The following is a 13,748-nucleotide window of genomic DNA, read 5'->3' as shown; positions in this document are numbered from 1 at the left end:
CCTGCCCGTCTCCTGCACCCTCCTGGACGCCTCCTGTCCCCACCACATGAGGTGACTCAGGACCTCCACCGCCCGGCAAGTTTCCTGGCCTCTGGGCTGCTGCTCCCTGGAATATCCTCCACCTGGTGGCCTCCCCCTCACAATCCATATGAAGTGTGACCCCCACTGCCCCCCACGCCCGTCTTGTGCTCTCCGCACCCTCTGCACCCCCACATAGAGCATCACACCCAAGTTTCCCCCTCTCACTCAGTGGCGAGTTTGTCACTTGCCGGGCACCCTCCTGGCACTGTTCCCAGCAGCAATCACGAGGCTCCTGACGGATCAGCTCACTCTGCTGATGAGGACACACTTACTGTTCAGAGGGGTGGGGTAACCTAGGCAAGGTCACACAGCTCCTGCGTAAAAACTCAGCTCTGCCTCTTCTATGAGACTTTTAAGCTGGTGCCTAGAGAAGGCCACACGACCAGGGACCTCAGCGGGTCCTGCTGAAGAAGACACTCTCTTGGGGGGCCAGGAAATGCACAGGTATGGCCCCCGTTTCCCCGTCTGAAAAGTGGGCTGACATTCTATCTACTGGGTGGGGCTGATGAGAGCATTAACTAAGATAATGTTAGGCAAAATACTCACCACAGCTCCTTGCATACCATAGGTGCTCAGCAAACAGGTGCTCAGCAAACTGAGTGCTCCCAAGCCCAGGAGGGAGTGGAGGAGCAGGGAGCCTCGGGAGACTCTGCCCACCTCTTGGGGCTTCTCCGAACCTCTGCTTCCTCTTCTACATCAGGAGAAGGGAGGCTGGTGGTTTTGCCCCCTGCCCTCCCGGTCACTGCGTGCACACGATCGGGGGACTGGTTATCTGGGTTCTGCTCTTATACAGGTGTCAACTCCCTTTGCCAAATTAACACCATTTTAAATTTCAAGATCACCGCAGGCACACCTGGAATTACTGTTATTCCCATCATTGTTTACCCCATTTGCCTGCTAGAGCTTGCCAAGGGCGTTGCAAATATTTGCATCTGTGTTCTTCACGACAGCACTGCGGGGGAACGTCAGGAGCTCCATGTTCAAAGGAGAGCACGGACACGCCTGGAGGTCGCTGTCCTCAGGGCAGCAGCAAAGCAGGAGCCCTGGCACTGCGGGTCTCACTCAGCACTTGGCTGCCCAGTATCCGTTCCCCTCCCCGATGGTGACACCTGGCCCTGCCCTGGGGACCCTGGCGCTGTCCTGGGGAACCTGGTGCTGCCCTGGGGCCCCACCCCTTCCCAACTGTCCTCCACAGGGAGCTCTGGGACATGGCCACACTCACCCCCAACACCAGGAGCGAGCACGTGACCCAGGCTGGCCATTCAGCATCATCCGTCCTGGACTGGGGACAACGGTAGGACTCCACCCTGGGACATATCCTGGAAGCACGGGGAGACAGGGAACGTCTTCTCCTGGGGCTGGCCGAGGCGCTTGGGTGCAGGCCTGGAGCCGCCCAGCCTGCTCTCAGAAGGAAGATGATAGGCCAGCTGAACAGCAGCGATGATAATGTCCTGGGGTGCCCAGTCCTCCCTCTTGAGCCTGAGGCTGGTGGAATGAGTTTCTGTGCCCCGAGACCAGAAGAGTCCTGAATAACACACTCCAAACCCCACGCTTCCTTCTTGCTGGCCCTGGAGAAGGAGGTCAGGCCCATGGAAGAGGCCGGGGCCCGAGGAGGGGACAGATTTAGAGGCAGGAAGACAGGGTTACAAGAGGAGGGGCCCGTGAGCCCGCGGTTGCCTTTCCTGGAACATGGGTCTGGCTTCTGATCCCTGAGACCCTCTGAGTGACCCGTGCCCCTGACCGCAGCTGGCACCTGGCATGGCAGCGTGGCTGTGGAACTATAGATGCATCAGCTGTGCAGGTGGGCCGCCAGCAGCCCCGCTTGGCACTGACGACAAGCAGCTGCTTCTCAGGCAGGAGCATTCGCCCCTCATGCTCAGGGAGGCCCCGCGTGTCTGTTTTCCTGCCAGAGCCCGTCGACCATTATAAACCCAGTACAGGTGAGCTGAGCATCCCCGGCAGTCAGGCTCCCAGGGGCCGCCCTGAAAGGAGCCTGTCCTGCCGTGCAAGCCCCTGGGGGAGAGTGGTGGGGACTGAGTCAGCCTGCAGCTGGGGTCAGCGCTGAGCTGGGGGCGGGGGTCACAGCCAGCACAGGGACGGGTGGCGACACCATTCCCAGCCCCAGCCGGGGAAGCCAGCCTGGTGGTCAGCGCTGGCAGGGGGTGTCCTGAGACATTTGCATGGGCACTCTCTAGGGGTCTCCTGGTGTCCCGACGAGTGCACGGAGCATAATGACGGTAAACCGGGGGGGGGGGTGTTACTCTGGCCCCGAGGAGCTGGGCTCATGAGGGGCAGGGATGTCCCAAAGCTGGGCTGGAAGACATGGGTCCTTGTCTATCTACCGAGGCAGGAACAGAAGCAGGTGAGCAGTAAGCATTCCTGTGACCGCAGGCACAGCAGGCCCTGCGGCTAGAGCTGCTGGGGTCAGGACTTGGCAGAGGACAGGGTTGACCCACAGCCTTGCCTCTCTCCAGGCTCTTGGGCCAGGGCCGGCGGGTCCCTCTTCGACCAGCCCTATTGCTGATCTGGGCTCCACGCTGCCCCCGCTAGCCCGCCACCTGGGGCAAGTGTCTGGCCCTCCGCACGTCGGGCTCCCACCTGCAGAAACAGCTGAGAGAGGGGCCCCTCCCCTTGGCCCCTCTGTGCACTGCCTACCCACCCAGTCCACAGGCTGCTTGGGAGTCAGTCTGGAAGGTCAGGAGCCCTGCTGTCTGCCCCCAGCTGCAAGGCCACCCCCCGCCCCCCCAGCAAAGGTGATTCAGCTATCAGTTCCCAGCCACTGGGGCAACACCAGCCCTCTGCTCGCCAGCTCTGCCGAGGAGAGGCAGGTCCAGGAGAGGGAAGCATGGGTCTGGAATTTTCCTTCCTGTACTCTTCTTTCTTACCAGCTTCTGGGATGACCCTTTACTGCCGGGGAAGCCCACACATTCACAGATCGGATAGGGCGGCCATGGGGGAAGCCCTTCGCACCTGCAGAGCTGGACACCAGGTGCTCTGCCCCTGAGGATGGTGCCGGGGAGTTCCTGTGACCTCACTGTGCGGGGGAGGATGCTGAGGCCTAAGCCGGCTGAGGACCTCGTGTGTGGCTGTGCGGTCTGCAAGGGGCAGGGGCTGAGTGTGCACCCAGCCCGGACACCTTCGAAATCCCTGCTCTCCACCTGTTGCAGCGGGCCTCTGCACTGGGCTGAGCCATCCCCAGAGGACCTCCGTGGCTCAGGCCCACCCTTTATACCACCTCTCCCATCCACTCCCACCGGTCCCTCAGCCAGGCTGCTTGGGGCACGTCTCCTGCAGGCTCGGCCCCAGGGCTCCAGCAGTGCGGGCCACATGGACTCCTCGTGCCTTTATGAAAGCATTTGGATAATGTTGGTGTGGCAGTGATGGTGCTTAGAGTTTCTGCCTGAACCCGCAAGAAGTTCGTCCTTCACGATGAAGCTGACCAGCATTTCCGTTCAGATATGGAGTGAGAAGAGCGCGCCCGTGACCAGCCACCCCATGTTCAGTTTAATGTCAAACTACAAATAACACCTGGGTGAATAGCCAGAGATATTGAGGAAAATGAAAATCCAGGAAAATAAACATCTAAGTTATAAACAAAACTGTAAAACATTTAAAGTATGGAAACAGATTCTATGACCTCACGGTAAAGAACAGTTTCTAAAATGAAACAAAAATGGAGACACAGAGGGGAAAATGATCAATTTGGATATATCAGCATATGAAACTTCTCTGAAAAAGCACCATAAACACAGTTAAAAGATAAGTGACATCCTGACAAAAGACTTTCACAACATAGCAAATAATGGATCAATACGCAGAATACATAAAGAACACCTATAAATCAGTGAGAGGCCAAGCCCACAAACAGGCAGCTCACCAACGAGGAAGTCACAATCACAAATATATATTAATGCTTGTTCACGCGTATGCGATGGTTAATTCAGCATTAATTGAAATAGCACTTCACATCCAGGGGGACGGCAAAATCCCAGAAGTCTGACAATTCCAAGCGGCAGGAGTGTGTGGGGTGCGGGCAGTCCGGCCTGCGTCGGTGAGCGCGAGCTATGGTTCAAGCACTGGTGTCATCCAGCAGCGCGAGAGCCTGCCAGGCCTCCTCCTTGCGTGCACCCTATGGAAATCAGGGGCGGGAGGCGGGACAACAGCCCGGCAAAGGCCCAGACCCCAGGTGGGCTTCCTGGGCTGTCTCCTGGCCATTTCTCTCTAAGCAAGCCAAGCATGTTCTCTGCACCTCAGTTTTCTTAGCTGAGAAATGGGTGCTTCCCCTCCAGATGTCACTGTGCAGATTCTATGAGAAGATGTACATAAAATTACTAGAGCAGGGGAGCCTGGGGGCCTCAGTCCGTTGAGCATCCAACTTTTGATTTCGGCTCAGGTCATGGTCTGAGGGTCATGGGATCGAGTCCTGCGTCGGGCTCACACTGTGTGCAGAGTCGGCTTAAGATTCTCTCTCCCTCTCCCTCTGCCCCTCAGCCCTGCTCTTACACGCTCTCTCTCTCCCTCCCTCTCTCTCTCATAAATAAATAAATAAAATATTTTTAAAAATTACTAGAACCGAGCGTGACACGCAACAAGGCTGACAAAGGACAGCCTTTTCATTGTGACATTGTTTGCAGCAGAAAAGCCTGGAAACAAGCCAAATGCCCACCGGCGTAGGAATGAAAGTGCACATCTAAATATCTTCACGTGATGGAATACACGGCAGCACTTAAAAATGTGTAAAATGAACCTATATTATCAACACGGATGGATCTTGAAGATAAAATGCCGAGTACAAAGAGAAATTCCAGAACATTACTTACACCATAATCCCATTTATGTAAATGTTTAAACACACAAAACAATAGACCATATTGTTTATGGTACTTGTATGTAGAAAGGTATAAAACATGGACTAATTTCTCCCCAATTTATGACCGTTGGTTGCCTCCAAGAAGGGATTTTTTTCACTTGGGGTGACAGGGACATGACTAAATCCTTTCTGGTTCTCTGGGGCTTGTTGTCAACGTTTGTCTTTTTCAGCAAAGGCCCTCGGGGTGTCCCATCACACCCAGAAGCACCCCAGACACACCGACCTCCCACAGCACACCAGGCCCTGGCACTGCCACGCCGGCCCTGCCCCCTCAGGGTCTCTCCACCTGCTGTGCCCACTCCCTGGGGGGCTCACCCCGAACTCTTCTTACCAGTCAGACCTCAGCTCAGAGTTTGTCTCCGCAGAGAAGCCTGCCGTCTCGGTCAGCTCGGGCGCTCAAACAACGGGTATTTACTGTCTCCCAGTCCTGGAGGCCGGAGTTGGAGACCCAGGCGCGGGCAGGGCTGGGCCTCCTGCAGCCTCTCTCCTGGCGTGTGGATGACCGTCCCCTCCCCATGTCCTCACATGGGCGTCCGCTCTGTGTGTCTGTGTCCTGGTCTCTTCTGCTTGTGAGGACACCAGTCACATTGGATCAAGGCCCCCAGTGGCCTCATTTTTCCTTAATCACGACTGTAAAGACTCATCTCCAGTCACATCCCGAGCTGCTGAAGATCAGAAGTTGCACATATGAACTTTGAGGGGACACAATTCGGCCCCCAGGCCACCTGTGACCTCACGTGCTCTGTGCCGTGCGTAGTTGTGCTTCTTGCTGCTTCTCTCTGAGCCCCCACCCCAGACCGGCACCCTGCTTGGCTCACAGAGTAAGCAGCACCTATAATGACACAGACCATGGCAGGAGACCTTAAATTGGGCTCTGATGGGACAATTCTCTAATTGATGAGTGAGTGAGTGAGCAAGCGAGTCGATCTCCCCCAGTACCAGATTATGTTCCCTCAGCCAGATACCGGCCCTGCCTTAGTTTTCCAGGTGAGTTCTCTCACTAGTAAAAACCAGAGGTTGGCTCCAAACCTCCATCAACTGGCCCACACATGCGCAGCACAGGCCCAGTGGCCCTGCAGGCACGGCTGCTCCCATGCGAGAGGGGGGACAGCAGGTCCCCAGCAACGCCAGACCAGCCACGCAACCTCTCAGCCCCCCTTCTTTCCATGCAGCCTGCCCAGGGAAGGGGCCTTTCCCAACAGGGGCCACATTGGCTCCCATGAGAAGAAAAGTAACCACAGTGAAGTGAGACAGAGCCAGTGAGACCAGCCACCCAGGCATCCTGTCGGCTGTCCCTCAGGCTCCTAGCCCTGCAGGTCTGCCATGGCAGGCCCCCGGCTACCCCCAGCCCTCCCCCTGAGTGTGGGAACAAATCCTGCAACAGGAGCTCGTGCTCACCCCAAGCTTCACACGTGCATCTGTTCCTCTGGCTGAGCCCTGGATCCCTGCCCTTGCGAGAACAGCCCTCTAGCACCATCCCTTGTACAACCAGCTGAACCTCCACCATCAGATCCCGCTCTGTCCCGAACTGCCCCAAACCGCTCATTCCTCCTGCCTCTGCCTTATCCTGCTGAGAGCATTACGAGACTCCACATGGATCCCGACCAAGGGGTTCCCCCTTGTGCCTGGGCTCATGGACCAGTTAATCTACACTTAGCAGGATATGAAATGCCCTGAAACACAGCAGAGACTACAGGGGTCACCACTGGAGGTGGGGGAGGCTGAAAACCACGTAACCAATGAGGATTCCTCTCCTCCTGCTGCCCAAACATCCACTTGTTGCTGATGGGTCAGAGCCTCTGCTCTCTCAAGGAAAGGACACTCTGTCTGGCAGAGTGGGAGGGAAGAGCTGGGAACTCCAGGAACTCCAGGAACACTCAGCATCATACACATGTGTGTGTCATCCCCTTGGTCACCTCTACAGCCCTGCCACCACCACTGGTACTGTCATCGCCATGCTTACCACCACCACCATCACTATCATCATCACCACCACTACCACCATCACCATCATCACCACCATCACCACCATCACCATCACCACCATCACCATCACCACCAGCACCATCACCATCATCACCACCATCACCACCACCACCATCACCACCATCACCACCATCACCTCCACCGTCATCATCATAATCACCACCATCATCACCACCATCTTGACATCACCAGGAGCACTGGCATGTCACTGAGCTCAGCGTGACCACAAACCATGCACTTGTGACCCAACAGTAAGGTCTGGACCACTGCCTCTCTGGGATCTGGGCCCATCCTCTTGCCGTAAACCCTTGCCCCTTCCCCTCCCTGCACACAGCCACCTATGGCACATTCCACCGATGAAGAACCTGCCGTTGGTTTCTGAGTCTGCCTGCTTGACATCAACTTTGGTTTCTCTTGCATCTGAGACCTCTGGTTTGCCCAAGAATGAATGTTTTATGTTGGCTCCCTAGGAATGGCTTCTGAGACAGAGGCTTGTGTGCAACTTGAGGTGTGGACTGCAGACAATTCCTGTAAGAGGGTGGGAAAAGCAGGACTGAGCAGAAGGAGAGGCTAATGCTGGCATCTTCCATGGAGGCTTAGCTCATCCCAGGGGGAGATTTGGTGCTGAGGTGGCCCTACAGAGTTGTCCCAAACTAAAACAAAGTCACTGCACCTGGACCAGTCACTGGATGAGGTCTGCCCCAGGGAAAGGGTGAACAGGGTGAGCCAACTCCCTTTGGTGGAACACAGGGTCCGCCAAGGGCACAGCAGTGAGCAATCGGCTGCCACCTCTCCCCGCAGCGGGCAGTGGACAGCACAACTTTGTGTCCAAGACAGTCGGTGCCACTGCTGTTTGCCTGCCATTGAAGGGGAAGCTGCGGTCTTTATTCAGGGCCCAAGGCCTCTTTATGTCTTGCTGTCAACAGGTATAGAAAAGAGCGCATCCACCGAGGAAAACACAAGTGGCCAAACCACAGGGAGCATCACCTGACCTCAGCTGTCAAGCCATAAAGATCCAGGCTCTGGGGAAGCTGTGAGTCTGCCCACATTCTCCTCCTCCCCCCGCTTTTCCCTTGGATGTCACATCTGACCACTTCTACCTTTCAGTTCCTGGAAAAAGCTATGCACCTCTAGCCTCAGGGCCTCCACCGTGCTTTTCCCTCTGCCTAGAACACTCTTCCCTCACTTCTACCCTCGCTGAAGGGCACTTGTTCAGGCAGCCTTCCCTGATGCTTCCTGCGGGTCTAGTCTCTCTGCTGTGTGTTCTACAAACGTGCTACACTTAGCATTCGGTCAACTACTGTTTGTTAAGTGACTGAGTGAGTGTAACAGCTTTTTCTATACAATTGTAAGGATCACCATTTCAAAAACAAATGAAGCTGGAGCTTTCCTTGTATTTTGGGCAAACAAAAGAGAAAGTCCACCCACGTGGGTGGAATAGGGCAGACATCAGACATAGCTGGGGATGCCAAAGGGGGCCGGTGGGACTGCCCCAGGGAAGTCCAGCTTCCTTGCTTGTCTTCTCCCACAAGCCCAGCCCGACCACCTCAGGCTGCCATGATGGAGAGGGGTTCTGGAAGGAGGTGCTTTCTGCTCCTCCTCAGTCCACCGGCCATGGGGAGGAGAAGGGACTGCACACAGCACAGTCCACGGCCCGTGTCAGCACTGCCGAGTGTCTCTGGGGTCCCAGGGCTCTCTTCCTGGTCAGACGGAGGAGGAGTGTGACGACACCCTCACCACCATTGCCACCCCAACCGGGAAGGGCCTGCCCTCTGTTTCTCTCCACATAATGGATGCCTTCAGAAATGCCAACATCATTATCATTTCTGAGTGACACCCTCTGACTGTGCAGTCACCCCTTGGAGCCTAATCTGAACTGACAGCTTTTCTAGAAAGAATGCCCAAGTCATCCATCTACAATTTTCCATGAAATATGTTTCATTAAGATACCAGCTGGGCAGGCAGGGAGTCAACCGTCTCCCTGTTGCAGGCGGAGGGAGAGCAAGCTGGGGAGCAGGTGCCCGGGCCGTCCTCCCAGCGGGGCCCCATTCACCGTGTGACCTTGGACAAGCCATGCAGACTGCTCTGCCTTTGTTTCCTCACCTGTACAAAGCGAGTGAAGCCAGGACACGGGCACAGTGAGGGTCAAGTCATCCAGGGGAAGGCCTGCTTGACGCTGGACGTCTATCCCACACCAGAGTGGACCTGGACGTGGTGTGGATGCCAGCACGGGCAGTGCTGCTTCCCAGGAGCACAGGGACACCAGCCGCACGCCAGCCCTGCCACCACCACTGCCAATCACCTGCTCAGCGGGGCTTGCTTTGTGACAAGAGCTGCACTAAGCACTTTAAAGACATTATCCCCTTTGTACGCGTAACCCCAAGTGATGGGGATCATTGTCCCCATTTTCCACATAAGGAGCCTGAGGCATAAAGAGTCTAGGTAACAAGGTCAAGGTTAGAGCTGAGAATTACAGGAGCCCAATCACACCCAGGCCACCTGGGGCCAGTTGTCTGCCCTGATAACCCTCGGCTTCCCAAGATAAGTCCTTCAAATACAGGAGAACAAGAGCGGAGTAGAGGCACTGCCCAAGGAAGTCATGGCAGACTGCCTGGTGGAGGTGACATACGTGGTGGGAGGCAGGGAGGTTTCACACAAAGTGAACAGAATGAGCAAAGGCACAACCGGGCATTGCCGTGGGCACGTCCAGCTGCCTCCTCCTCCACCCGTCGTCATCGTCACCATCACCATCGTCACCCCGGTGACCACCGTCACCACCATGGCAAGGGCCACCTCCTCACATTGCCGAAAGAGCAGGCTGGTTACAGGGTGTGGGTTCGACATCTTTTAGTGCGCAAATCCATCCTTCCTTCGCTGAAAGTGCCTAAAAACCTGCCATGAAGTAAAATAGTGAATCATCAATCAGCATGATAAAATAGCCGATAAAATGCTCCCCTAAAAACCCAGCACAGGGTTCTTCTTTCCCAAGCCTCCACTGGAAATGGGCGTTCGTGAGTAGAGTTGGCCTCTTCCAACGTCACATGGGGATTGGGGGGCCCTGCACCCCAGAAATGCAGCCACCTGCTGAGAGCAAGAGGCACACTTGTCAGGGCGGGACACGGGCAGATATTCTGATTTTACTCCTCTTCCAGGGATCAATGATCGCCTGGCTTCTCTCCGTGTCACCTTCGCGTGGCTCTGACAGATCACCCGCAAGAGAGGGGCTCCAGAGGCCCATCAAGACCCGTTGCTCGCTGTTGCGTCTTCCTGGGCCTCCCCTTGCCGTCGTCACATCTCCGCAGCTTGGTGTTCTCTCCCAGGCCCGGGGCTGCGGCAGGAACGCAGACCGGAGTCCTCCCTGGAGCATCATCTCCAAGGGGCTGGGAGGGAACGCACGTGTCTGCAGAGGCCCCGCCCAGAAGCCGCCAGGGGTCCCTGCGCCACCTTCTAGAGCCCCAGCCACGTCCCAGGAGCAAGGCCGGCCCCTGTGGGCGGGGCCACGCACCCCACCGTCAGGGGCAGGGCAAGTCCTCGGTGGAGGACACGGGTGCGGGGTCAGCGCAGAGAAGGGCAGACGGTGACGGTGCTGTGGGCTCCAGGCGAACCCAACAGAAGCGCAAGAAGCCGGGGGCGCCTGCGTGGCGCAGTCCTTAAGCGTCTGCCTTCGGCTCAGGGCGTGGTCCCGGCGTTCTGGGATCGAGTCCCACATCGGGCTTCTGCACTGGGAGCCTGCTTCTTCCTCTCCCGCTCCCCCTGCCTGTGTTCCCTCTCTCGCTGGCTGTCTGTCTCTCTCTGTGAAAGAAAGAAAAAGAGAAAGAAAGAAAGAAAGAAAGAAAGAAAGAAAGAAAGAAAGAAAGAAAGAAAGAAAGAAAGAAAGAAGCGCAAGAAGCCTTGGCACCCGGGTCTGGGCTGACACCTGTGTGTTGGCACAATCACACGACGTGTGGGCTCGTCCCTCGTCCACGTGGCCACATGGGAAACTGAGATCCCAGAGGATGACATGAGCTGGTCCCAGATGTGCCGAAGGAGCACCGCAGCACCAGGCCTGTGTGCGGAGGGGCCTGGGGGTCGGCGCCCGGGGTCTGAGGAGGGAGCCTGAAGCTCAGCGGGTCGTCAGGATCTCAACCAGGGACAGAAAGGGCCGACTCCTGGGCCTTCAGAAAGCCCCTCCCCACCAAGTCAGGCTCCTGGGTGACCCCTCCCGCAGCGTCCCGCAAGCTCGGCCCTGCTGAGCTTCCCGCCGAGCTGACGAAGGCTGGAGCGGGAGGCACCTCTCTGGAAGGGGTCTGAACAAACACGCAGTCGCTTGACTTCTTCAAAATAAAATTGAGTTTTATATGTCAGAGTTTGCCCAGGAAAGAAAAATAAATGCCATTAAAGGCCGAGTTGTCATGCCCATGTCGCCATCACTTACCAGAGGCCTGGCGCAGTGGTTCACAGAGTGAAATAGGAGGGAGCCCGTGAGGAGAGCAGACAGCATCTCGTGGTGGCATCGAGACAGAATGGAAGGATGCACTTGCCAAGAAGTGGGATGGTCTGGACAAGACAATCATTGTTTCCCTTGGCAGAGAAAGGACACTTCTCTGCACAGCTAGGCACCGCCCTCCTGTCTAACCACCTGTGGCTTCTTTGCAGCAAGTCTCCTGGAAGGGCCCCCCTCCCCTGCCCCGTGGTTCCCTCCCCCAGGGATGGGGGCCAGGGTCCCGGCCACCACCACCTCTCCCCACAGGGTCCTGCCCTTGGCCGCATAGGCATTGGCCTGGGTCCTCACCTCTCAACCCCCCTTGGAGACGATCTCCCTGCCTGTGCTAAGAATGATGCAGAAGGAATCCTGTGGGCGGAAAGACAGTGTTTGAGCCTCGGAGTTTTTGGCTCCGAAGCCCTGTGTAGGAATCCGAGTCTGGCAGCCACACCACACGGAGGCCCCAGCAATCCTTCTGCCTGGAGTAAGCTAAAGACGGTGGTCAGAACTCCAGCCACGGCTGGAGACATGGCGGCCCCTCCCGGAGCCCTGCCTGGTGTTGGCCCTCAGCGTCCCTTCACTCCATGGCGGGCAGCCAGCCCACCCTCCTGACCTTCCCTCACGTCCACTGGCAGGGCTGCCTGCACAGATGTCCATTGGCGCTCACCTGCACAGCAGATGCCACACACAGCTGGCCCCGTCTCCCATCTGTTCACACGGAGCCAGAAGCAGCTTATGAAATGTCATTCCAACTCTGTCTCTTCTTGTCTGGGCTGAATCCTCCACGTGGCCTGCGACCCCGTAGTCACAACCCACGAAACACACCTTCCAACAGCCCTACCAACATTCTTCCCGCTCCCAGAAGGATCCATGCCCAACACATCCTGGCAGCACAGCCCACAGGGCCCTCACTCTGACCCACAGCCATGCCCACTTGTGCTCCCCCGCGGCTGGCTGGAGAGCAGGAAGAGCACCCTGCTCCTGACACTGGGCAGTGCCCAAGAGCCCCCCTCGCCTCCCCCAGCAGCTTCCCTGCACCTGCTTCCCTATTCTCAGTCAGTATCCGGAGAGCAGTGACCACAGACCCCAGGGACCTGCTGATGCCAGGGTCCTATACTCAGGCCTTGAGTGCAGGTGGGACTTGCTTTAAGCAGCAGGAGCCAGCAAAGATGCCAGGCTGTCACTTCTGAGATTGGCTTACAGAAGACAGTGACGGGGCCTCACCAGCAGACCCCCTGCTGGCTTTGATGAAGTGAGTGGCCCTGTCGGGGAGGCAACGGACGGAGGGTGGCCTCTGGCCACAAGGAACTGAATCCTGCCAACAGCTGGGTGAGCTTGGAAGAGGGTCCATCCCCAGCCCAGCCTCAGATGAGAACACAGCCCAGCTGAGTCGTTCAAGCCCCTAAGTCTGTGGTAAGATGTCTGCAGCGAGAGTGACAAACGCCTGCCATGCGCTGTGCCCTGACCGCATCAGGACCTGGGGAACGGGAAGGTACTGTTTCTGCTCCGGGCTCTCAATCTAGTGGGAAACAGGCAAGCAGACCATGATGACTCGTGTGGCCTTGGGGACTTGTGGGATCCCACCTGGGCGCTCAGAATTGGGGTCCCAGCCGAGGCGAGGAGGGGAGTGTACCAGACAGTGCCTGCCCCCACCTTGCAGAGAGCTTGCCCCAGGGAGAGGAAGTCAGAGGAATTTTCACGTCCTGCTGCTGCTGCAGAGAACCCGTGGGAGCCAAGACGCCCGTGAGAATGAGTGCATCAGGCCACCGGTTTGGAAAGAGGCAGCAGGCTCGGGGTGTCGGGGGCCCGGGCGGGCTGGGCAGGGTGGGGCTCAGCCGCAGGGTGGGGATCGCTCACACCCTCCCAGGCAGCCAGGGCTCTGGGCGCACCATCCCCCAGACCCTTCCATCCTGAGGCATGGGATTCGGTGGAGGAGCCCCCATTCTTTGTGAGCTGAGTGGATTCATTTCCTCTCTCCCTGCAGAAAGTGAGGGTGTGACACTCACGGCCGCAGCAACCATAGCTTCCAAGCAATGGACCCAGTGGAAGGATATCAGGAAAAGAGACCTAAAAAGGAGTCTGGAGACAGAAGCAGGATTATTTCTGCACTTCTGTCACACGTGGAGGGTGTGATGTCCGGCAAGCCCAGGGCCCTCTGGACCTCGTGCCACTGGAACCGGATGCGGGGGGAGGACCAGCCCCACACCTGCCCGTGTCCAGGGCACTGTTGCCAGAGCCAAGGCTCCTCCCCAGGCCTCTGTCCCTCCCTCCACCCTGCCTTAGGGCATCAGGCCGTAACACAGCTGCCCTAGTGGACAGTGAAAAAAGAGAAACAAACCTTTGGAAAAG

Source organism: Ursus maritimus, unplaced genomic scaffold (genome assembly GCF_017311325.1).
Source record: "Ursus maritimus isolate PB19 unplaced genomic scaffold, ASM1731132v1 scaffold_9, whole genome shotgun sequence".
NCBI lineage: Eukaryota > Metazoa > Chordata > Mammalia > Carnivora > Ursidae > Ursus > Ursus maritimus.
Note: the sequence above shows the minus strand (reverse complement) of the source record.